Source organism: Herpailurus yagouaroundi, unplaced genomic scaffold, assembly GCF_014898765.1.
Source record: "Herpailurus yagouaroundi ecotype Mexico unplaced genomic scaffold, PumYag 159, whole genome shotgun sequence".
NCBI lineage: Eukaryota > Metazoa > Chordata > Mammalia > Carnivora > Felidae > Herpailurus > Herpailurus yagouaroundi.
In genome coordinates this window covers 49,472,068-49,496,301 of record NW_024412400.1, presented here as the reverse complement: position 1 = coordinate 49,496,301, position 24,234 = coordinate 49,472,068, and the positions used below count along the sequence as shown (strand labels likewise).

The 24,234-nt window shown below is 36.8% G+C and overlaps 1 long non-coding RNA gene across 3 annotated transcripts in view; it reads right to left on the bottom strand.

The window, feature by feature from the left end:
* Positions 1-18,902: 18,902 nt before the first annotated feature.
* The window catches only part of LOC121033873 (uncharacterized), a 74,626-nt gene continuing 69,294 nt past the window's right edge, over positions 18,903-24,234 (bottom strand). Inside the window, exons 9-10 of one of the 3 annotated variants that reach the window (XR_005792164.1) lie at positions 22,292-22,347; positions 18,903-18,989 (exon numbers count right to left, since the gene is read on the bottom strand). This is a non-coding gene — a long non-coding RNA (uncharacterized LOC121033873). Of the gene's footprint in view, positions 18,990-22,262; positions 22,348-24,234 lie in introns of all 3 variants that reach the window. The other 2 variants (XR_005792163.1, XR_005792165.1) reach the window with 2 other exon arrangements.

Below are 24,234 nucleotides of genomic sequence, written 5' to 3'. Positions count from 1 at the left end.
GATCATGACCTGAGCTGAAGTTGGACGCTCAACTGACTGAACCACCCAGGTGCCCCACCTCTTGCCTATTTTAAATCGACAAAAGTATTTTGGTAAATTAATTCCATTGTACAACTGTGAGTTTCACTTATAAAAAGTATTCACCTCAACCTTAGGCTTCAAATTATCACATGTGTAAACGCAGGCCTTGTTTTTTTATTAACTAGTAGTGAAATTTTTCCACAAATTCTGCCCATTGGCTTCATGCACATTATCATATCCCATACTGAGGGCCTGTTGGAGCAAGTTTTATATATTTGAATTTTCTTTAATGTGTTAATTTTATTTATTTTTAATTCACTTTTATTAAATTTTTTAAACATTTTATTTATTTCTGAGAGTCAAAAAGAGACAGAGTATAAGCGGGGGAGGGGTAGAGAGAGAATGAGACACAGAATCCAAAGCAGTCTCCAGGCTCTGAGCTGTCTGCACAGAGCCTGACACAGGGCTCGAACCCACAAACCATGAGATCATGACCTGAACTGAAGTCAGATGCTTAACCAACTGGGCTACCCAGGTGCCCCAATTTATTTTTGAAATTGAGATATACTTGACATGTAACATATATTAGTTTCAGGTGTACAACAAAATAACTTGATATTTGTATATATTGTAAAATGGTCACAGTAAGTGTAGTTAACATCCGTTTCCATACATAGTTAGAAATTTTTTTCTTGTAACGAGAATCATGTGTTTATTTTAGAACTGAAGGAACAATGTACAGGAATGTACAGGGTATCCTTTCCAGCTTTCAAAACCCAAGTAATCACAAACAAATAGGAAAACGGAGAATTCACTACTGGGCCACACATTTCCTTTTACCTGTAAAGTCATACAATGGCTTTTCCTAATTGAAGTTCTATTTTTCCTTTCATAATCAAGTCTTCATCCTCAACTTTGCGCATGAGGCCACAGGGAACTCATTGACATAAACAGAAGAACTGAAGAAAGCCTGAAGCAAAAGGACAAAGTAAATGCAAAAACTAGACACCAGGAGCTGAAATATGGTTGAGACCCAATGAGAATGGACATGAAATTTTCACCCATTCATATATAATGATTTTTGCAGATGCTAGTTAATGGTTTTCACTTCTGCATTTTTCGCAAGCCCTGGAATTCATCAGATCTGGAAGCAAATGTTTCAACAGTTCCCAGAGAATTTCTGGCCTACCCATATCCAGGAAGTTATGGGAGTCTCATGAGGAATCCTGTTCTTGTAATAGTTATGGTCCATTTTGCAAATCCTGAAGAGTTGAATTAGGGTCAGCAACAGCTACTATTTATTTGTTGCTCACCAAGTACCAGACACTGTGCTAAATTCTTCGTATATATATCATGCCATTTATGTCTTACAACAGCCCTATTAAATAGACATTATTTTCTCCACTTTCTAGTGAGAACTCTGAAACTCAGTTAACTTAACTCCAGGTCACACAACCAGTAATTGGCAGAGATGGGACTGGAATCCAGGTCTTAAAGGTTATATTCTTTACCAGCTAACATTGCCCCTAATAAATACAGCAAGATTCCAAATACTTATTTAAACTCTGTGAAGAATCTTTAATAGGGAAAAACAGAATTTTTCCTCTAAGGTCAGGGACGAGACAATGATGTCCACTCTTATCACTTCTATTCAGCATAGTACTGGAAATCCTAGCCATAGCAATCAGACAACAAAAAGGAATAAAAGGAATAAATTGGCAAGGAAAAAGGAAAACTTCACTGTTAGCAGATGACATGATGCTATAGAAATCCGAAAACACTCACCCAAAAAACTGCTAGAACTGATGAACAAATTCAGTAAAGTTGCAGGATACAGGGTCAATGTACAGAAATTGGTTGAATTTCTATACACCAATAATGGAGCAGCAGAAAGAGAGATCAAGGGATCAATTCTATTTACATTTGCACCAAAAATAATAAGATACCTAGGAATAAACCCAACCAAAGATGTGAAAGATCTACACTCAGAAAGCTATAAAACACTGATGAAAGAAATTGAAGACAACACAAAGAAATGGAAAGACATTCCATGCTCATTGATTAGAGGAACAAATATTATTAAAATATCTATACTACCCAAAGCAATCTACACATTTAATGAAATTCCTATCAAAATGCCACAGCACTTTTCACAGAACTAGAACAAACAATCCTAAAATTTGTACAGAATCACAAAAGACTCCAAATAGCCCAAGCTATCTTGAAAAACAAACTCAAAGCTGGAGGTATCACAAGTCTGAATTTCAATCCATATCACAAAGCTATCACTATCAAGACAGTATGGTACCGGCACAAAAACAGACACATAGATCAGTGGAACAGAATAGAAAACCCAGAAATAAATCAACAACAATATGGACAATTAATTTCAATGAAGCAGGAAAAAATATCCAGTAGGAAAAAGACAGTCTCTTTAACAAATGATGCTCGGAAAACTGGATAGCAACATGCAAAAGAAAGAAACTAGACCACTTTCTTACACCATACACAAAAATAAAGTCAAAATGGATTAAAGACCTAAATGTGAGACCTGAAACCATAAAACTTCTAGGACAGAACATAGGCAATAACTTCTTTGACATGAGCCATAATAACTTTTTTTATGGATATGTCTTCTAAGGCAGGAGAAACAAAAGCAAAAATAAACTATTGGGGCTACATTAAAATAAAAAAAAAAAAACTCTACACAGAGAAGGAAACAATCAACAAAACTAAAAGGCAACATATGGAATTAGAAAAGATATTTGCAAATGACATATCTGATAATGGGTTAGTATCCAAAATATATAAAGAACTTATAAAACTCAAAACCCCAAAACCAAATAATCCAACAAAAATGGGTAAAGACATGAACAGACATTCCTCCACAGAATACACACAGATGGCCCATAGACACATGAAAAGTTGTTCATCATCACTTACCATCAGGGAAAGGAAATCAAAACTACAATGAGATATCATCACATACCTGTCAGAATGGTTAAAATTAACAACACAAGAAGTAACAGGTGTTAGTAATGATGTGGAGAAAAAGGAACACTAGTGCACTGTTGGTAGGAATGCAAACTGGTGCAGCCACTGTGAAAAACAGTATGGAGATTCTTCAAAAAGTTAAAAATAGAAATACCCTATGATCCAGTAATTGTGATACTAGATATTTATCCAAAGAATACAAAAATTCTAATTCATAGGGATACATGAACCCCTATGTTTATAGCAACATTACTTATGATAGCCAAGATATGGGAGCATCCTAAATGTCCATTGATTGATGAATGGATAAAGAAGAAGAGGTGTATTTACACAATGGAACATTACACAGCCATGAAAAAGCATGAAATCTTGTCATTTGCAATGACATGGATAGAGAGTATAATGATAAGTGAAATAAATAATTCAGAGAAAGACAAATATCACATGATCTCACTCATATGTGGAATTTAAGAGAACAAATGAGCAAAGGAAAACAGAGAGTGAGAGATCAAGAAACAGACTTTTAATTACAGAGAACAAATTGATAGTTACCAGAAGGGAGGGGGGGTGGGGAAATAGATGAAATAGGTGAAGGGGATTAAGGAGTGCACTTAATTTTTTTTTTAATTTATTTTAAGTAAACTCTATGCCACACATCGTCGTGATAAGCACAGGGTAATGTATGGAATGGTTGAATCACTATATTTTATACCTGAAACCAATATAACACCATATGTTAGCTAAATGGAATTAAAATAAAAATTTAAGAAGCAAAACAAAACAAAACAAAAATTAAAAAAGCAAAATAACCTCTGAGAAGAACAGGCATATAAAATTGTCAAATGTTTGAAAGTGAACTTTGAATCAATTGTGAGATAAGCAGATGGATATGGAAAAAGGTCTCCATCATCATTGTGATCTTATCAGCATCATTTAAAATTTAGTGACTTATGGTCCCATATTAAGATTTATGGGCCAAAGCAGCATAAAAGCCATAGTCACCAACTGTAAATGATATGATATCAAATGATCAAGTCAAAAATTCCAATCTGTAAAAATTACATCTAGTGTAATATATTAAAATTGCATAAATCACAAGAAGTTAAATAACTACATGAATAACTCTTCTTTAGAACCCCAGGCCTGCCTTGGCTTAAGCATTCTCAGGGTTCTATCTCCCTTACCTTGGCCTTTCCCTTACCCTCTTGTTGTCATTTCCTTGCCTTCTATTTTAATGACAATCTGCTCAAGAAACTTTTCTTAAATAAAAACGTTAAATGTTAACATAGTTCTGCTTAAAACATCTGAATTCATAAACAGAACCAAAACATTTTCCTGTGTTAAAGTCTTCAATTCAAGGGCAGGGTAGAAATTCTGTTAGCCTCCTGTTTTCATGTAATGATTTACTAAATTCTAATGCATTTTTTCTTACATCTCTAAAATAGGAAATTATCTCTTTTATTTAGGCCTTTGTTTCTTCAATCTGGGTAGGAGTTTACCTTTCACTCACTCATCCTATAGGTAAAATATCTTTCTACAAACCCAGTCCTTTGATCTCATACTAGTCATATCTAAGCAGGACTGTTTCCCTTGTCTTCCATTGGAGGGTTGACCTCAGCGTCTCTCTGGTAAGCAGCATAGTGTATTTTCATTCAGCCATGGAGGGCTTCTAAATTCCAGGAAGTGTGCTGAGTGCTGGCTGGGGTATAAATATAGGAAAAGACACATGTCCTTTCCTAGGGCATTTACAGTCAATAGATGAGCTTTTCCTACCTAGCTCTTACTTTATGGTTCCCGCACTCCATCCAAACCAAATTTGTCTCTTTGTCGCCTGTGTATTGAGTTGATACATTAGCGACAGCAATGTCTGAATATCTGAATGGAGTTTCTACCACACCCCTCTGTGGTTTTCACTGGAAATTTCCTTCTCAGAACATCCACTGCTTTCAGCAACATCCTAACTCAGCCTCTCTGGCCAGTGTGCCCCGCGATGGCTTTTATTCTACCCTGCCGGCACCCAAGTTAGATCATTCTCTTTAGTGGAAGGAAAGAGAAAATGAACAGTAAGATAACATTCTATAGGAGGAAGTTTTGCTACTTCTCTTTTCTGTCCTAGGAGCTAAAGAATTTCTATCTTATTAGTGGGCAGGTAGTAGTGAAGCATCAAGGTCCTGGAGTCAGGTTGCATGGGTTCAAATGCTGAATCTGACCATCCCTACCTGTGACCTTGGGCCACTTATTTAAACTCTGTGGGCCTCTATCATATTCTGTTAAATAGTATTTTAAATAGAGTCTACCTGTCAGGGTTGTTGGGAGCATTAAATGAGATACAGTGTAAAATAGATTTAGAAGAGCTCAGGTAAAATGCTAAATACATTATTATTACTAAAAAGATTTCATTTTCTTTCATGACTTCAATGAAGACTGACGTGAAATTGGCTTAGGATTTAAAATTTGCTATAGTCCCCTGTATCAAGATCCCAAAATAACTATAACACACAAAAAAAGTTCTAATGATTTGATCTAATATTTCCACTTGGGAAATATATCCTAAGGAAATAATCCAAGATGCAGACAAACTTAGGTATAGAAATATTCACAACATCAATTATTTCAAAGAACATAAAGGCACATCTACATGAACCTTTCACTTATATATTAATATATATCAATGTACTAGTAAATATAATATTAAATACATATGAAATATATATAGTTAATGTATAAAATATATAGTAAAGATGTATATATCTTTATACGTTAAATTTATATGTTTTGGGGCGCCTGGGTGGCGCAGTCGGTTGAGCGTCCGACTTCAGCCAGGTCACAATCTCGCGGTCCGTGAGTTCGAGCCCCGCGTCAGGCTCTGGGCTGGTGGCTCAGAGCCTGGAGCCTGTTTCCGATTCTGTGTTTCCCTATCTCTCTGCCCCTCCCCCGTTCATGCTCTGTCTCTCTCTGTCCGAAAAATAAATAAATGTTGAAAAAAAAATTAAAAAAAAAATAAATAAATAAATAAATAAATTTATATGTTTATACATTTATACATTAAAATACATTAAATATATTAACATATAAAGTATATATTTAAATATATAATTAATTAGAAAATTTTTCTTAAATAGAATTTTAATGAATGTCTATTGTTTCATTTACTAAGGTACCATTGGTTACTTTTTATTTTTTATTTTTATTTATTTTTTTAAAGTTTAGTTATTTATTTTGAGAAAGGGGGGGAGGGGCAGAGAGCTAGGGAGAGAGAGAATCCCCAGCAGGTTCCATGCTACCAGCACAGAGCCCGACAAGGAGCTCAAACTCACAAACCATGAGATAATGATCTGGGCTGAAACCAAGAGCAGGCCAATTAACTGACTGAGCCACCCAGCTGCCCTGGTTACTTTTTTATTTAATAGACATTTATTAAAACTCTCTATATAAATGTTTCCTGGTGAATGCAAATGCTCATTAATGAAAAAATGGACTAGAAAACTGTATACATAATATAGGCACAACTGAAAAATAATATGGATAGGAGAGAAATAGAGCAAATTTATTTGAGCGGTTAACTTTTGGTGGTAAGACTATGGATGATCTCTGTGTTTATCTGTATTTAAACCTTTTTTTTTTTTCGGCACCGAGCTTGTCAATTTATAATCTTCATGAAAAATATTTTTAAAAATTGACACGGACAGCACAGTAGTTTTATAAAATACCCTTTGCAAATTGAAATCTAGTGGGAGTTTTAATTATTGTAAGTACTTTAGGGATTCTAAAATGTTTGGCAGAGGGGACTGACTATTTTCAATAATGATTCTCATTTAGTAAAATGCTTTGTACTCTGTGAACATTTGTTTTGTGATTGTTGACATACCAATAGACTGGTTGACAAAATCTTTAAATGTTTAAGTTTCAGTAATTAAGCAGAGCAAATGGAAAAATTACAAGAGTTCTTTATTATACATATGAATCGTTTTCTGATTCCTTCTTTCTTCTTCTTTTTCTTTCTTTTTTTTTTTTATGAGGCTACTGGGTCTGCTAAAAAATCAGCACACTACGGGTTGTGTATTTTCACAGACCTAGCAGCAGATGTAAGGGGACAAAGAGAGAGAAACCTTGAAGGACCAAGGAAGAAAAATTTGAAGAAAAGGCCATCAGAAGCCATAGCAAAAGTCCTGAGAGTGATCATTGGCAGCTTCTGGGACAGGTGGGGGTTATGCAATTTCTAAGGCTGCAAAATATTTCCTTCAAGAGTGAGAGGGGCTAGATTTCTGTTGCTGGACCTAGAAAAGAGGGTTAAGCTTCCTTGACCTACCCCTACAACAGCTGCTCAATAATAAACTCATCGGACTTGTCCTCACATTTGCTGAGATGAGGCTCTAAGATGGCACCTGAATATTCTGGAACAGACCCAAATAAGTAGAGTCAGAAGACAGTTAAGAAGCTGCAAAGCCATTGCTGGCTACAATTTTACCAGGAGCCCAGAGCCTGACTTCAGTTTCTCCCTTTCCTACTAGGAGTAGAGACTGTCATGTTCAGAGGGCTGTTTTCCTGGGACCACCCCAATTGTGATGTGAAACCATAGCACTCTCAAAGTTCTTTCATCCACGACTCTCATTTCTGTGCTTGAACTTCAAGCCATCACCTAGAAGTTATGAGAACTGTAGTTCAAAGAAAAACAGAACAGGAGCAGAAAACCTTCAATTTTGGCAGAGAAAAATACAACGAAGATTCTCAGCAAAGATGGCAGAATTCTCTAGAGACTTTGGCGTGGTTTGAATCATTTGCCCTATTTGTGAACATCTTTTTCTTTACTGCTTTTTATCATCATCAACATCATCTCCTATATAGTGCCTTACAGTAGGCAAAAAATTTATTCAATTTAATCTTCACAGGAACCCTGCAAAAATTGTTATCTTTTTATAGATGAAGAAATCAAAACTCAGGGATCAAATGATTTTTCCAGCTGGTAAGCTACTCAAACTCATATTTTCTGAATCTTGTTCATCCATTTGGTCCTAGAATTGACATGAACTATCATGTCACTTGTCCCAAATGACAAAACCTTGGAACTGACTTTATTCTCACTCAAGTGTGTCCCAAATTGTTGAAAGCTTCCTTTGGGCACCTTGGTATTCTAGTTGTTGATGCTTACAATGTGCAGGAGCCTGAGTGGGATAGGAAGGATTCTGCCCGACGGTTGTTGCTTGGGTTTGGGACATTAGTTTAATCTATTTGCACTATCCTAAAGTGGCAGATTGTTGGCAATATTCTACCCTTAAGACTTTCTTGATATATTATCCATAAATACACAGTTTTTCCAATGCTTACCTTTGGCAGTAAAAAAAAAAAAAGAAAAAATGTTATTTTAGGCCCAGAAGCAAAGACTAAGAAGGTTATGGGCAAAAAATACATTGTCACAGGTCTTCAAATCTTAAATAGACCTGGTAAACATTTCCAGTTCCCAGAGCTCATGTTGGCTCTCTTCAAAGAACTCCAAGCCCTGTTTACAACTTAAAAAGACCTCCTTTACCCTGATAACACCTTGGTGTCAGACTCTGAAAAAACAGAGCTGTCAAGTGTCAACATTTTGTGGAGAGAGGTCAAATTAGCATTTCCTCCTGAGAATTTTCTCCAGCTTTTCCTGTTTCTGGCTCTGGCACTTAAAGAAAGGCAGGGCTGTTTATTATTCCTTAGGCCTGGATGAGAAAAGACCCCGCTCTGTTGCTCTCAGAGGATGGTAAAATTACTCGATGGCAAAAGTGAAAGGGGACATGAAAGTTCCCAACTTTGGCAGGCTCTCATTTTTTCCTGTCTATGTTGGCTTATTTAGTACAGTATGACAAACCTTAGGTTATAAAAAAGGGCTAGCGAAATTATATCAGTTTGGGTTTCACTGAAATACATTTTTTATAGGATTTCATGTTTTTAATTCAAATATTTATTGAGCACCTTCTCTGCATAAGGCACTATGGGAGGTAAAAAGATGACTTATTCAATCATGTTCTTCCTTTCCTATGCCTATCCCAACACCAGGTGATCATTCTGTAAGCTTCAGTGGTAGTCAACATGGACCTTAATCACAGCGGTCATTCAAAAAAATATTTATTGAAGATCACTTCAGTGCCAGGCAATGTGCTAGGTCTTGAGAAATAGCAGGCCCCCCCCCCCCCCCACTAAGCTGTATAACCTGAGGGCTGAGATTTAAATAGAAAATATGTGAACTAAAATGATATTGGATACCTCTATTGAACAAAAGGGAAGGTGGAAACTCAAGGAAATACAGGAAAGAGGCGTCCAGGTGGCAGGAAAAGGTGGGTGGTCTCTTTCATCCTAAAATTAAATACCTCCACAGATTTTAGGTGTTTGCATTTTGACTCACGATTTAAAGTCCTTCAAAAGGGAACCCAATTGGCTGAGCTTGTGTCATGGGCCTACCACTTGACCACAGTCACTTACATAGATGATCCCGGCACACACATCAACAAAGTGGGACTTCATTGGAAAGGATGAGAATGTGTCACTAAATCAAGAGGAACAAACGCAGACAACCAAAACCCTACAAATACACACTATGCACGGCAATACACAAAAACCTTTTATATCTAGGTTCTGGAACTTAAAAAGAAAATGCATACTTTAGGTTTTCTCCAGAAGGATTAACTCTCTTCTGCTACCTGACTCCTCTCAATTTTCTGCAGTCTTCATTCAGAAGGAATCTGAAAATAATTACTCATAAACCCATTGCTGATATGTAGTACTAAATTAGGCAGACTAAGAACGGGTAAGCCACAGAATTCTTAAATAATTAACTCATTTGCCTTAATGTTCATCTAAGGATTAGTTTGCTTTTTATCTGTGCATCTGTGCTGAATTATGTAGTTTTTCTAAGTAAATCCTCTCTTTTTCCTTGTAATTCAGAAAATGGAATTCTCTAACCTCAGAGTCCTCATTCTTTTGGGCACTACAATAGCTACATTTCTCAACATCTTTAAACTTCTGTTTTCCCACTTATCAAATGGGAGCTAGGCCAATCTAAGTAAAATGATCTTTTCTGGTCTATATACTTACACAGACATAGAAGTCCTTATTTTCCTTCATAAACCTTAACTTTCAGTCAGATTGGCCCAATGGGGGAAAAAAATTGAAAATAGGTCAAGTTGAACTCTGGTGCTTACTCTGTTTTCTTTTTGTTGTTTTGGGTTTTTTTCTCCTGTTCTTTATGCCCATTTCCAATTTCCCTCTCGCCCTTAGTGGGATCAATCGTGTAGAAAGTGAACAGACACATATTTTAGGATAGTAAGTTTTAGGAATAACAGACATTGCATCCTGAATCCACTTTTCTACAGATTGCTCAAATCTCACTGTAAATGTAGCCACATATTCCAAGGCCCATAACTACAGTTTGGCTTTATGAGAAAAATGGACTCTTCGACACAGGCTGTGAATCAATGGTTTCAAGATCTGTACAGCTTGCCTCTTCCATGTTCTGGAAATTCAGTCACTTATTCCTTAGTCATAAAGGGGATTTCAAACCAGTTCACATCACGTAGCACAAACTGCATCTGATTATGTGACACATCATGAATTCTTTTGACTCCCTAGGCAAATCAAGATTCCATATAGTATTACGTTCATTTTTTTATGACTCATAGAAATTTTTTTTCCTTGTAAATTTAAAGATAAGATTTTTAAAAAATCTCTAAGTAAGTTCTGGTGGTCCCTAGACATTTTCTTTTCCTTGCCCTTCTGTCTTGAGAAAGAATGGCTGACCCCTGCTCTTTTACCCTTAGAATGTCCCTCTAGATCCTTATTGTTATCTTACTCTCCTATTGCTTGTGTGGCTGATTAGGTTTCTCCACTTACTACCAAAAGCCTCACTTAAAAAAAAATTTTTTTAACGTTTATTTTATTTTTGAGAGAGAGAGAACCAGAGTATGAGTGGGGGAGGGGCAGAGAAAGAGGGAGACACAGAATCCGAAGCAGGATCCAGGTTCTGAGCTGTCAGCACAGAGACGGACACAAGGCTCAAACCCACAAACTGTGAGATCATGACCTGAGCCAAAGTTGGATGCTTAACCCACTGACCCACCCAGGCGCCCCCAAAGGCTTCACTTTTGGAATGAAAACATTTTTCCAAGGGACTCTGGGTTCTCTGGTGATAAACAATTTCTCCAGATTGGTACTTTATATTACTTATGATGATTGATAACAAATTATGAATGTGACAGTATCTCTAGCTTCAACTAGCTTCAGTGAATCTTAAAATACTGTTTGTTTAAGTAGTTTAGCACCCAACATCTGTGTTAAGTTGATTTTGTTAATAGTGTAAGATTCTAACACACTTTGGAGGACTAAAAGCAAAATCTCTTATAAAGATTTCATAACCATGAATATTGATGAGCTAGGCTTGGGAGAAATATTAACAATAACTTCTGAGAAACTACTCTTTAAAAAAACTTTTTATATTGAAATAATTTCAAATTTTAAAAAGTATAATAGATATAGTAAAAGGAACACTAGTGTTACCCTTTTACCCACATTCACCTATTGTTATTTTATCTCATTTACTTGATCTTTTGTCATTTGCTCTGTCATTGAGTACCTACTCTTTTGACTTGGTCTTACCTGCTTGCAATTTCTAATCCTCACCCTAAGCTTATGCACTATCATCCATATTTTAGATATAAGAGAACTAGGCTTGAAGAGATAAAGTCGACCTCTTTTATTTCTTGACTCTTCTCCTTATAAGTATGTTTTAATTTCCCTTTGGAGAACTCTTATTCTGCATCCTTATAGTTTAGATGGTGGGCTCTTCCCCCAGCTGTTATGGGTGGATTCTTGTTCCAGGCTCTGCAAATGAGGGCAGTGCATACTCTTTTGCTACAGCAACTGGTTCAGAGATCAGCATGTGACCCAATTCAGGTAAATTAGAATCAATCAGCATTAGCCTCAGGGCATTTTTTTCTGGAACAAATAGGGAAGCAATTCTTTTCACCTTAGAGTTGTTAAGCTGAAGAATGTGAGTTTGGAGTTGTTAGGCATATTCTGTTTTTCTACCTCGAAGAGAGTTACTGTGAGACTGAGAATAAAGCCAACAGAGGACTGGTGGAGAGAGCTGTAGATTCCTGGAATCAGTATTTACAAGCTACTGACTCAGTCCTGGAAGCCAACAGTTTCCCTTTTTGCTCTATCCAGGTTGATGTGGGATTGTGTCACTTGCCACTGAAAACATTCTGACTGATTAAGAAGCTATGTCCTTCTCCAAGATTATATGACTATTAAGTGTCAGGAGCTAGGATTTGAACTAAATTCTTAGGTCAAACCCTTCCATCTTTTAAGTAGAGAATATGCCTTTCCATTGCCACAGAGAGCTGGAGAACAAGGAGGAGAAAACTGCACACATACAACTTTTCAAGAAGTATTATCTCAGTAAACCAGTTTGTTTTCCAACATGTCTGGCACATGTGTCCTTGCAGAATACCATGCTTATGTTAAAATTCACTGGAGAAGGAAGTAGAAATCAGAATAGCTTCCTGTGTCCTCATTATAAATTAATGGAGGGAGGAGACATAAAAGTCATAAAAAGTAAAATGGGAAAAAAGGCAAATTAAGAAATTTGATCATTTTAAAATGAATGAAAAATTGCTGAACAATTTCTGTCTGAAGCAAAAAGTTAAAGGCATCATACCCTTAAAACACTAATCTGGTGTTTCCAACACTATCCAAAGAGTGACTGGCTTCAGATCCTTTAGGAACATAACACTAGAGTTACCTTAGCTCTCTCTTTCTTGCCTCCATTAAAATGTCCCTAAATAAGTCCTGATAATTCTTTTATTTTTTCTTTTATATAGCCATGGCCCTGGCATTTAAAGTCAAACCAGGACTGCTACAATAATGTATTTGCTAGACTTCTGCTTTCAGGCAGGGGGACTTTGTCACCTAAGAATGTACTAAACTCGTGTTTTTTAAGTCACAAGTACATCATAGAAATAATTTAGTAGGACATGGCCAGTATTTACTTTTAAGCAGAATGGAATAGAATGAAACAGAACAAGATAGAACAGGAGTGTTGCAAGGATAGGTGTTGCAGCAGAACAATTTTATATAGATATGGGGAGTCCTGATACAGGTACAGATATTGAAATAGATCTCGGTAATGATGTGAATGTATATGTGTGCATGTGTGTGTTGAGTTGTCCTTTAGAATATATTTCCTTCTGTGGGTTATGAACAAAAAAGTTGGAAAACCAATGAATGGACAAAGCAGTAATCAATCAAATCAATCAAAGAGAATATAGCAAAGTATCTAGTTTGTGCAACCATTGCTATAGGAATCATCATTATAAAATATGTTTGCTTTTGAACAATTCATGCTAGGAAAATTACAGTGAATACAAATATCCATAAATTCTAAGAACCTTCAAATGTGCTTCAAGGCTTGCCACCAGATGATACTTTCTGTGAGATAATCCTTATCTGTCATTACTCTCCGAGCGTTGCTCTTCTCCTCTTCTCTGCCAAGTGACATTCATCCAGCATCTTGTTCAAAACACATCTTCTCCACAAAATGGTGGGAAACTTTGTCCTCGGAGAAAGTTACCTTATACCTCATTTGATCAAAATATTTTGTACTTATTACTAAAACAGGACATGCTCCTTGTAGAAAATTTGGAAAACAAAGAGAAAAAAAGGTATAAAGAGAGAAAGGGAAAATCATCCATACTAATCTAGAAGTATCCATTATTATCATTTTGGCTAGCTAGAAATTGTCTCTAGATGGTGGCAGAAAAATTTTTATTTTGACATGTTGAAGAAGAATCACAATAATTCCCCTCAATTTTTCCCATTTAAAGCTGAAATAAAATATAGCCAATGTGGGCACAAATCTTTGATAATTAAATGATTAATAATTATCACTCTTGAGTCTTTTTTAAAAAAAAATTTTGATATTTATTTTTGAGAGAGAGACAGAGAGAGACAGAGCCAGAGCATGAATGGGGGGAGGGGCAGAGAGAAAGAGGGAGACACAGAATCCAAAGCAGACTCCTGGCTCTGAACAGGCTGTCAGCACACAGCCCAACAGGGGGCTCACAGTCACAAACTGTGAGATCAAGACTTGAGCCGAAGGTGGATGCTTAGCTGACTGAGCCACCCAGGTGCCCTCACTCTTGAGTCTTAACTACAAGAAGAATAGGGATTTAACCAAGATTATCTGTGATTAAAGGATATTTACAAGAATTGATGTAACTAGGAGTACCTGCCCAGTCAGTTAAACGTCTGACTCTTGAATTCAGCTCAGGTCATGATCTCAAGGTTCTTGAGTTGGAGCCCCACATGGGGCTCTGAGCTGACAGCATGGAACCTGCTTGAGATTCTCCCTCTTTCTTTGCCCCTCCCCACTTCTGAAAATAAACTTATAAATAGTTGATGCAACTTATTAGTTTCACTAATTGAACAGATTTTGCTTTAATTCAGAAAAGCTGATTTTTAGAGTGTCACAATAATGTTTTGGCTTGGCAAGAATATGATCTACACAGTGGCTAAACCTGGTGATGGGTTGAAAAATTCATGAAAACAAAACACGTGGGAAATGCTACATGTTTAGAGGAGAACAGGATTGGACTTGTAACTCCAGTTTACGTTTCTGCAGTCTTCCCCCTCAACTACCCTTCCAAATAAATTAATGATAAAGCTAGAAAGAATAACAAGGGTTTTTGCTGAAATATGGATATATTTTCATTCCTCCTACTTGAATATCATGGGAAGTAAATCTGAGGCTATGAATATTAAATGTCAAGGTCTGGTTTACCATCTCATCCCTGTGTCTTGTCCCCACATTTTGGGCCACATTCAAGCTCCCATTCACATCAAAGGGCGCTTTGCCCCAAGGCAAGAAATTGATGGGTTTTAGGAACAGAATGAGGGTTTGCCCCACTGGGAATAAGTAAAGGAAAAGAAGGTTAGCTTTTGTTGAAGAAAGCAAAAAAGTCTGTCTAGAAGTTGGAATAAAAAATAAAACTTTTTCAGAAATCTTTGTTATTTGATGTAGAAACCAAGGCAATGTTTGAAGTTAACAATTTAGCAGTTTTTATTCAATGCCTTCCAGAAACAGTAGTATCTGTAAGCAGCAGTGTCCTAAGGTCTCTGTGGTCTTCTCTAAAAGTCTTTTCTTATCACAGGTCACGAAAACTTGTGATGGGAATTTAACAAAACACCCAGTGTTTAAGAAATTAAGATTTCGGGGCGCCTGGGTGGCTCAGTCGTTAAGCGTCCGACTTCGGCTCAGGTCATGATCTCGCGGTCCCTGATTTCAAGCCCCGCATAGGGCTCTGTGCTGACTGCTCAGAGCCTGGATCCTGTTTCAGATTCTGTGTCTCCCTCTCTCTCTGACCCTCCCCCGTTCATGCTCTGTCTCTCTCTGCCTCAAAAATAAATAAATGTTAAAAAAAAAGAAATTAAGATTTCATCTTAGGCTTTCCTAGTAGGGGAAAGAAAAAAAATTACTGTGTACTTCAGCAAATATGACCCTTAGGAAATTGGAAAATGACCAAAGAAATGGAAAGAAAATCCTTTTACTATATCCCACTGGAAAAGTTCTGTAAAGCTAGGGCAGAGCCAGCTTTTGACTGATTTTTGTACCAAAACTAACAAAAGCAAAAAAATCAACCACCTTAGATGAGGACAGAGGTTAGTGTCTTACACTTATGGTCCACCTTGTTTTCTATGGACTTTGCATGAGATACATTGCATTTCCTCTCAGGGAAGTCCATTGCCCTATAAGTCCCTGCCTGCCTAGCCTCTTCCCAGGAGGATGGAAGGCAGCATCTGTTGAGCTGAACTGTTTGAAATTGCTAGTAATCAGTAGTAGGCACTTTAGATATGTTATTGCTTTAATCCCTACAGTTCTGCTTTGAGGTAGGCACTACTATCCACAAGAAGCTGATAAGAAAGGAGGTCAGAGGGTAATGTAATTTGCCTACATGAGGGTCACTCGGCTTGTCTGTGTTGGACCTGGGATTCAAATAAGGTCTGACTCTGACAACAGTGATGAGTTCATCAGAGAACAAAAGTTATAAAGACATTTCTGAAACGTTTTCTTGGAGGTTCCAAATTAAAAGCAATTCACTAAGTGTGTTAAGGTGGAAAGTGGGAATCCATTCTTTCTAGACGAAAGGGGGAGAATGGGGAAGGCTAAATATAGAAGATCAAAATTCATTACTCATTGAAGGACAGAGTCAACTGTGTACAACATGCCACATATCTGGGACAAAATAAAGGCATTAATTTGCCTCTTAATGAAGAATGGCAAGAGGTAGTGTATAAATGCAATGGTATTTCGAATAAAAAAGGAAATTTAGAAACTCAAGGGAAACACAGACTCTGGATTTTTAAAAAGTCTTAGTACTCTTTATCATAAACAGTGTTAGAATACTTTAGTAGTGTCTAACAAAGCAGACCCAAATTATGATTCTAGGACTTTATTTTTGGTTAGGAAATGAATGCAATAATGAGTTTTCTAGGCACATTTACTGGCATGCAGGTGTACAGAGGTCTTACTTTTTTGCAACCTCAAATGTTTGCTCTGTTCTCTAAAAGACTTGGAGAAATTCATTCCTCTGGTTTATTATGGATAGTTCCTTCTCTGTGAGATTTAGAAAAAAGGCACTGAAGAAATACGTTTTTCTGTCTTTGAGCTGATTATGTATGTAAATAATCAGCATTCTTTGTTTGTTTGTTTGTTTGTTTGTTTTAAGAAACATTCACTGAAAAGCAAACCTTCACTATATTCCTGCATAATGGATTCAAGCCACTTAGTTGAGTAAAATGTGTTCAGTTAGTCACTCCAATAATCTAGAGGTGAGGTTAACCAGGGTCCTTGCATTTCTTGTCAGCTCTGCATGTACAGTGACAAAAAGTCACAGAAAAACTATTACTCTTCTAATTTTTAAAAGTTCAAAATTTTTTCTTTTAAAAATTTTAGTTCCCTTAAATCTACACTAGGGATATAATACACACAGCTGTGCTTTGACCAGTATAATGGTTCAAAAAGTATCTCTGAAAATATGAAAGAGTTATAACCCACTAAATAGCAAATTCTTAAATGTTGATCAAAGTAAGATTAAACCATTCTCAATGCCACAAGTGAAAAAGTGCTAGGCAAATACTGTTAACTCTCAAATATTAGTACATTGCTCTTTTGTTGTTTTGTTTTGCATTATTGATCTTCATTTTTAAAATTCCTTTCCCAGCCATTGTCTGACTTTTTAATCACCAAAAAAAGGTACTGGAGTCTTGCTTCAATGAACAAGGTGGACAGGAAAGAAACTTTGAAACTTAAATCAATCTTAGATAAGTTACAATAATGGACAGGGATGGGCTGGGATAAATGTCACTTGCCTTGGAGCAAAATTTAAGGGGGCATGAAAAAAACTCAATAATTAAAATAATATTTTGAAAATAAACAAAAATTAACACAAAAATCCATGATGAAAAAATTAAAATTAGAAATAAAGATGGGCTATTATTTATTTGTTTTTCCATCCTATATTTTTGCATAACTGGAACAGTTATTTCTAACCAGTCCATAGTTTTTAGCCAAGGTGGCCCTCATGGTGTCTGCCAGGTGGTTTATGAGGACTGACAATGGTGTGTGAACACTGTTTTGATTGTAGAACTTTTATTAACTCTTTCCACTTGGTTTAAACTATGAGAGGATATTTTGATAAATATAGAGATGCACACATAGTTTTTCTTTTGCCTCACCTCCAACATGGCTCTGCCTAGCACTGATAATGGAGTGAGTTCCAAGCAGCTGACAATTCCGAATGCATCTATTAACATTTAGGTTTGAAGATGAGTGTGTTTAATGTTCTGGGAATTTGTTTCACACACAGTTAGAGGTTATTTAATTAATTCCTAAAGAAATTAAAATGTATCCTACTTTTCGTATCAACATTTTGGAATGCCAAGGTCCATCTTACCACTGCTCTAAGCAAAGAGATATATGCCTCATCCCTAGTATAGTGGTTGACATGAATTAGCTACCAAATACATGTTAGTTCTCTGATCTTGCAAAGTCCTACAAGTAGAAAAAGACACTGGGGTCTTAATTGTTAAGGAAGAGTAGTAATAAATAGTAATCATTCAAGTTTATTACACTTAATAACCTCAAAAATTCCTCTCCTTCTCCTTCTTCTCCTTCCTCTTCCTGGTCATTTATATTTCTTTTCAAGGCTGGGAAGACCTAGGCCCCATCTCTCAAAGCCAAAATTAAGTATAACCAAATTTCTTTTCCCAGCTTCTTTCCCCTACAGGCAAAAACTAAAAAAAACATGGCATCTAAGTTCCTGTGAGTTTCTACTTTATCTCAATGTGTGAAACTTCTTGAGGTCATGTTCAGTGTCTTGAATATCATACATTTTTTTGATAAATGCATGTTGAATTAAGTGCCATGAATCTGAATTGTAGCAACAGTCTGACTACCAATTTTTGGCTTGTTTTTGCCTGGGTTACAGTGGCTGGTGGCTTTTATGTGCCTGGCTAATATCAGTCTGGAGCAGCACAATGCTTTGTATGCGGATTATCAAAAGTACCTGGAGAGAGCCAAGTCCTCAGGAAATTCAACCCATATCATGCTGTGTTGGTTCCCAGGGAGAATTTTAAAAGATTTCTAGGCAAAATAACCTTGTTGTTTGATTAGAAAGGATCGAGTTAGCCTGAATCCATCACCTAGAGGGGAAGATCTTTGCCTTACATACAGTACCAAAATTAGAGGGGAAAAAATGAAAACTTGTATATTACAAAAACACCCAAAAATACAGGGTAAGAGCAAGCTGTAATGCAATTTTTTTTTTTTTTTTTTTTTGAGTGGAAGGTTAGAGAGAAACTTACCATGCAGGTAGTTTGAAAATTTCCTACAAATCCATTCTAAGTTTCTGGTATATCCCCATTTGCTCCAGTTTGCAAATTTACCCACACTGTGAAAAAAATAACATAAATCAAAAGAATAATAATGATGGTGAGAATTTTAATCTCATTTCAGGCGGGTAGGCCACAGATTAGGGGATGGGGACTCTCAAGGCTCATAAACAACAACCTTAAGTATGCATAGCCTTAGAAACAAGTCAAGGAATAATAGCTAGATCCAGTCATGTAGAATGTTTTCATATAGTGTATTTACCTTCTAGTTTTAAGGGCAGCACAAGGAAATATGTCTAAAGGTACCATTGAAGATACTGTACTCATTGAAGAACTAATTGTTGATTATTTCTTTTTTTTTTTTTAATTTTTTTTCAACGTTTATTTATTTTTGGGGGGACAGAGAGAGACAGAGCATGAACGGGGGAGGGGCAGAGAGAGAGGGAGACACAGAATCGGAAACAGGCTCCAGGCTCTGAGCCATCAGCCCAGAGCCTGATGCGGGGCTCGAACTCACAGACCGCGAGATCGTGACCTGGCTGAAGTCGGATGCTCAACCGACTGCGCCACCCAGGCGCCCCTATTGTTGATTATTTCTACACAACCCCTCCAAATACGCATCTAGCCTCTAAGAAAACAAAAGTCAACCATATGATGCTGCTTAAAACCTAATGAGATGTTATGCAGAGAGTAGATATTTAATACATTTGAAGTTAGATTTTGAGATTGGCTATGCTTATATGTAAACCTCTTATAAGCAATGTTATGTGATTTTGAGTTTTGCTCAGTACAGAAATGTATATATATATATATATATATATATTTTTTTTCCTAGATCAAAATAATTTTTTTCTTTTTACTATGTGGTCATTTATAATCCCACTAAATATAAAATGATTTCATCAATTCACTATGTACAATATAAATAATGAATCTTTTACCATTGTTTTCTCAAGATATCCAAAATCTGAAATGAAATATTATCCTGTCTACTCACCAAAAAACAACAACAACAACAACAACAAAACCCCCAAAACCAACCAACCAAACAACCAAACAAACAAAAACCCAAAATAAAACAAAAACCAAACTACATTATAAAATAGTGTTAGTTATATAGGATAAAAATTTGGCCATGTATTATTGATCTTACGGAGGTAATCTTGCAGAGTGTAAAGCTAGTTTAGAGTGTCCTAAAACATAGAGTTATTAGAGGAAATATTTTTGATACCTTTAGTGCAGAACAATTTGACCTGGATCTTGAAAGCCAGACAGCCTAGTTTAAAAGTGATAGGTAGTGGTGTAGCTGGTATTACTGCTGCTCTAAAGGGAAAGTTTAGTAGCATTTTTCACTTGAAGTCTATTGACTGAAATGGAAGGAGGGTCTGAGAGAGAAACTGTGATAGCTAAGAATTAGTTACATTTTCTTTCAGTCTGGGTGTCTGGCAAAATAGTAGTTCTAACACCTTAATGTACAGCATTTGAAAATAGAAACTTCTAGGACTTCCTGACCCTTTTAGTGTATTCACAATAGAGGTGTCCATGTTGTGATTCCAGTGGACAAGAGGCGGTCAGCGTACTCCGGCCAGTGAGCTGCTTAATGAGAGAAGATAAATCTCTGGCTTTCACATGTTATTAAAGAAGTCTTTGAAAATACTGATGTTTAGTTTGGTTTTCAGCTGGACACTCAGAGGTGGTTAACCTCCCAGACCAATTGGAGTCATGTTGAAAATACTCTGGAATGAGTGGTTGGTTAACTGCAGGTGTTTGGCTGTGAAAGTTGAAGAAGCGCAAACATGAAGTTAGAACATTGTGACGATATGACTGGTTCTTAATGACTTGAATGGAAGCTGAGAGAAAACAACATTTATTACCAATTTATTTCCTTTTCAGAAGTGTCTCTATGATGCCAAACATCTGGATGAAAAGCAAGAAGGCTTAGAGAATCCTTTGCAAAGATTTTGTCCTCATCCATCTAGTCATTCACTTGTTCAATAAACATTTACCAGGTGTTTATTGTACACTCACCAAAGAGCTTAGCAGGGGAGGAAGTTATGTACACATACTAATATTATTATAGAACTTAGAAATTGGAGAGTGCTACAAGAGACATGTAAATAAACTATTACACCTGAGCAGATTACTCATCTATAGGAGACTCAGGGACACCTTCTGGATGAGATAGCCTTGAGCTGAACTTTAAACTGGATGTTTTTATTCTAACGTGGAGTTTAGGCTATGTAACAAACACTCTTTCAATTGCAAAGTGTAGAAAACACAAGTAAAACATGACTTCAGGTACTGGGGAGGGTAAAATCCATTAGAGCATGATGGTTTTCATTCAAGCCACATGGCTGCAATACAGCGGGAACATTTTCTATAACGTTGAGAACAGAAGTGGAGTAGTGTGCTCAGTCCAGAATGTGAGAAGAGATTGGCTTAGAAAGAGATTGGCTGGTATTTATTAAACAATAGTCTACGATGTGATGTTGTAAAGGTAAATGCAGCTGTAAAAGTCAGATGAGGACTTCAACAGCATACAGAAGTAGAAGAAGCAGGGAAGATAAAAAGGGCTTAGATTATGATTGTGACAGCGAAGTTAGAGGGGTGGATATATATTCTATTAATTAATAAATTTTTATTTTAGAGATAGAAAGCGTGAGCAGGGGAGAGAGGGCAGAGAGAGAGAGAGAGAGAGAGAGAGAGAATCTTAAGCAGGTTCCATGCTCACTGCAAAGACCAACGAGGGGGCTTGATCCCACAACCCTGGGAACATGACCTGAGCTGAAATCAAAAGCAAAGGAGCTAAAACAAAATACATATTTTATGGGAATTTTAATTCTATGCTTTTGGATTACCAACAATTCCTCATGTATACACATTGTTTTGTAAAAACTCAAAAGAACTCTGCGCCTTTTGTCTTAAGAACAGTAAGTTCTGGGGCGCCTGGGTGGCGCAGTCGGTTAAGCGTCCGACTTCAGCCAGGTCACGATCTTGCAGTCCGTGAGTTCGAGCCCCGCGTCGGGCTCTGGGCTGATGGCTCAGAGCCTGGAGCCTGTTTCCGATTCTGTGTCTCCCTCTCTCTCTGCCCCTCGCCCGTTCATGCTCTGTCTCTCTCTGTCCCCAAAATAAATAAACGTTGAAAAAAAAATTAAAAAAAAAAAAGAACAGTAAGTTCTATTTTGCCAAGTATAAGGAAGTGTAGATGCCAAGAGTTTCAAGCTTTGCTTAATATTAAGTTACAACTCATATTTGAGGAAACTTGCAAAAACCTGGCACAATGTCATCACTGGAAAACAAAAGCAGCTATAAACCAATGGATTCCTTGGTACCTAACAAAATAATCCAAAGGATAACGCACTAAATGCAGATGGAGACCAGATTCTTCAAGACTGGCAGCTGGTCCATCATAGATGTCTGGAAAAAAAAACCTTACAAATTAGGGGAAATTATTTTTTTTAATGGAACATTTCATCACAACTATATAATCATAACCACATAGTTTACATTTCTTAAATGCCAGGTGCTTTGATAAGGGCTTTGTAAACAATGCAATTTAATCCTCTCAACAGCAGTAGGAGGTAGGTGTATTGTTACAATCATTTCACTGATGAGAACTGAGCAAGAGAGATGTTAGGTAACTTCTTCCAGTTTATACAGCCAGCAAGAAGTGGGTCTGGGATTTGAACTTCAGGATCTGATGTCAGGGCCAGGTTTACAATCGGTTATTATGATACATTCCATTAGTATACAAATGTGTATTTTCTAAGGAAAGAGCATGAATAGTAATGACCAGTTAACCCCTCTCTGGTGAAAAGGACTTTTGGTATCCCTTTAGTTCAGTGTAGAAAGTTCAGTAGATTGAATTATGGAAATTTTCTTAGTTCTAACTTATTGCCTTTATACCTGTACCACTTAATCTTTTCTAGTGTCCTGACTTCTTCAATGAAACAAAAGCTAAGGATATTCTTTCCATTAAAAAAAAAAAAACCCAAACACATGCATAGAAACCATTGCTTAAAGCTTCAGAAAATGCATGGGCTCCAAGTAATTTAGGTTAAAGACTCATCTTCCCCTTCCCTTGTAGCATCTTCTTAGAAAGTTAAATTTTGGTTAATTAGCAGGATGGAGGAGTCCCCTGACCCTGCCAAAAACTTCACTTATTTATTAGATGTGTTACTTATTAGATCAACAAAACTGTAGTGCTTAATCAGTCTTGCTCTTTTCTGGATATAAAGAGAATTCGTTGACTTGAGCAGGTATTCATGGTAGAAGGTAGATATTTGAACTGAATTGGGTAATCTCATACGCCACTTGAATTTCAATGTTGCATTAAAAATTTCACTGTATAAATGTCTGAGCCCAAGTAACCAAGAGCTCCCAAACACTCCAAAGGACATTAAATGAATGACTTGAAAAAGATTAAATCTACTTTGTGTCAGTCAGTCCTTGCTTACCATAGTCCTGTCCCTGCAAGTTGTAGATGCATTCTAGCACTCCCTAAGCTGTGATGCCAAACCCCAGAATTGAGGAGCTGTCAACTTGACAAGATATTGGTAATTTTTCTTCCTCCATCAAATTGGGGTAGTGAAGCCTGACTTCAATACATAGAATTGTGACTTTTCTAAATTGCTACTGTCATCTTTATGACATCAGATCTGACCCCAGAAAAACCCAGCCTTGTTTCTGATTTTTCTCACTGCAGTCCAGGACAATTACCAGCTCCTGCATCTAGCGCACTAACTCACCCTTCACTCTTGGTCACCCCTCCTATATGGGTGACTTCTAAGTAATAATGTATCATAATCCTTGTGACTTGGTAATTAACAGCCAGGTCTTCCTTAATAAGACTTTGCCTTCACATTTCCCTTATTCCTATCTTTCTATGCCTCAGTTTCAGCTTCTACAAAGTTAGGATCATAATAATAGTTATCCATGGGATTATTAGTGAGGACTAAATGAGTTAATGCGCATGAAAAACATGGAACAGGGTCTGGCACTATCAGAATGTTGGCAGTGGCTGTTGTGAACAGGGTTGATAGTAGTTTTATTGCCCTGGCTTGAGCTCAGCCAAGAATGACAGGCGGCCAGTTCCAGCTACAGTCCATGGTAGCCTACAGTTACTAATAGCCAGTTTGAGAGGAAAAATTCAAATATATTTATTCAATAATTTCTGTGATATCCACTATGTGCCAGGCACAGTGTTATTTGCTGACAACTCCCATGACCTAATAAAATCAGAGATGCTGTGCTAAAATAATAACTGAAAGTGTCACAAAGATATATTCAGAATATAATGTGACG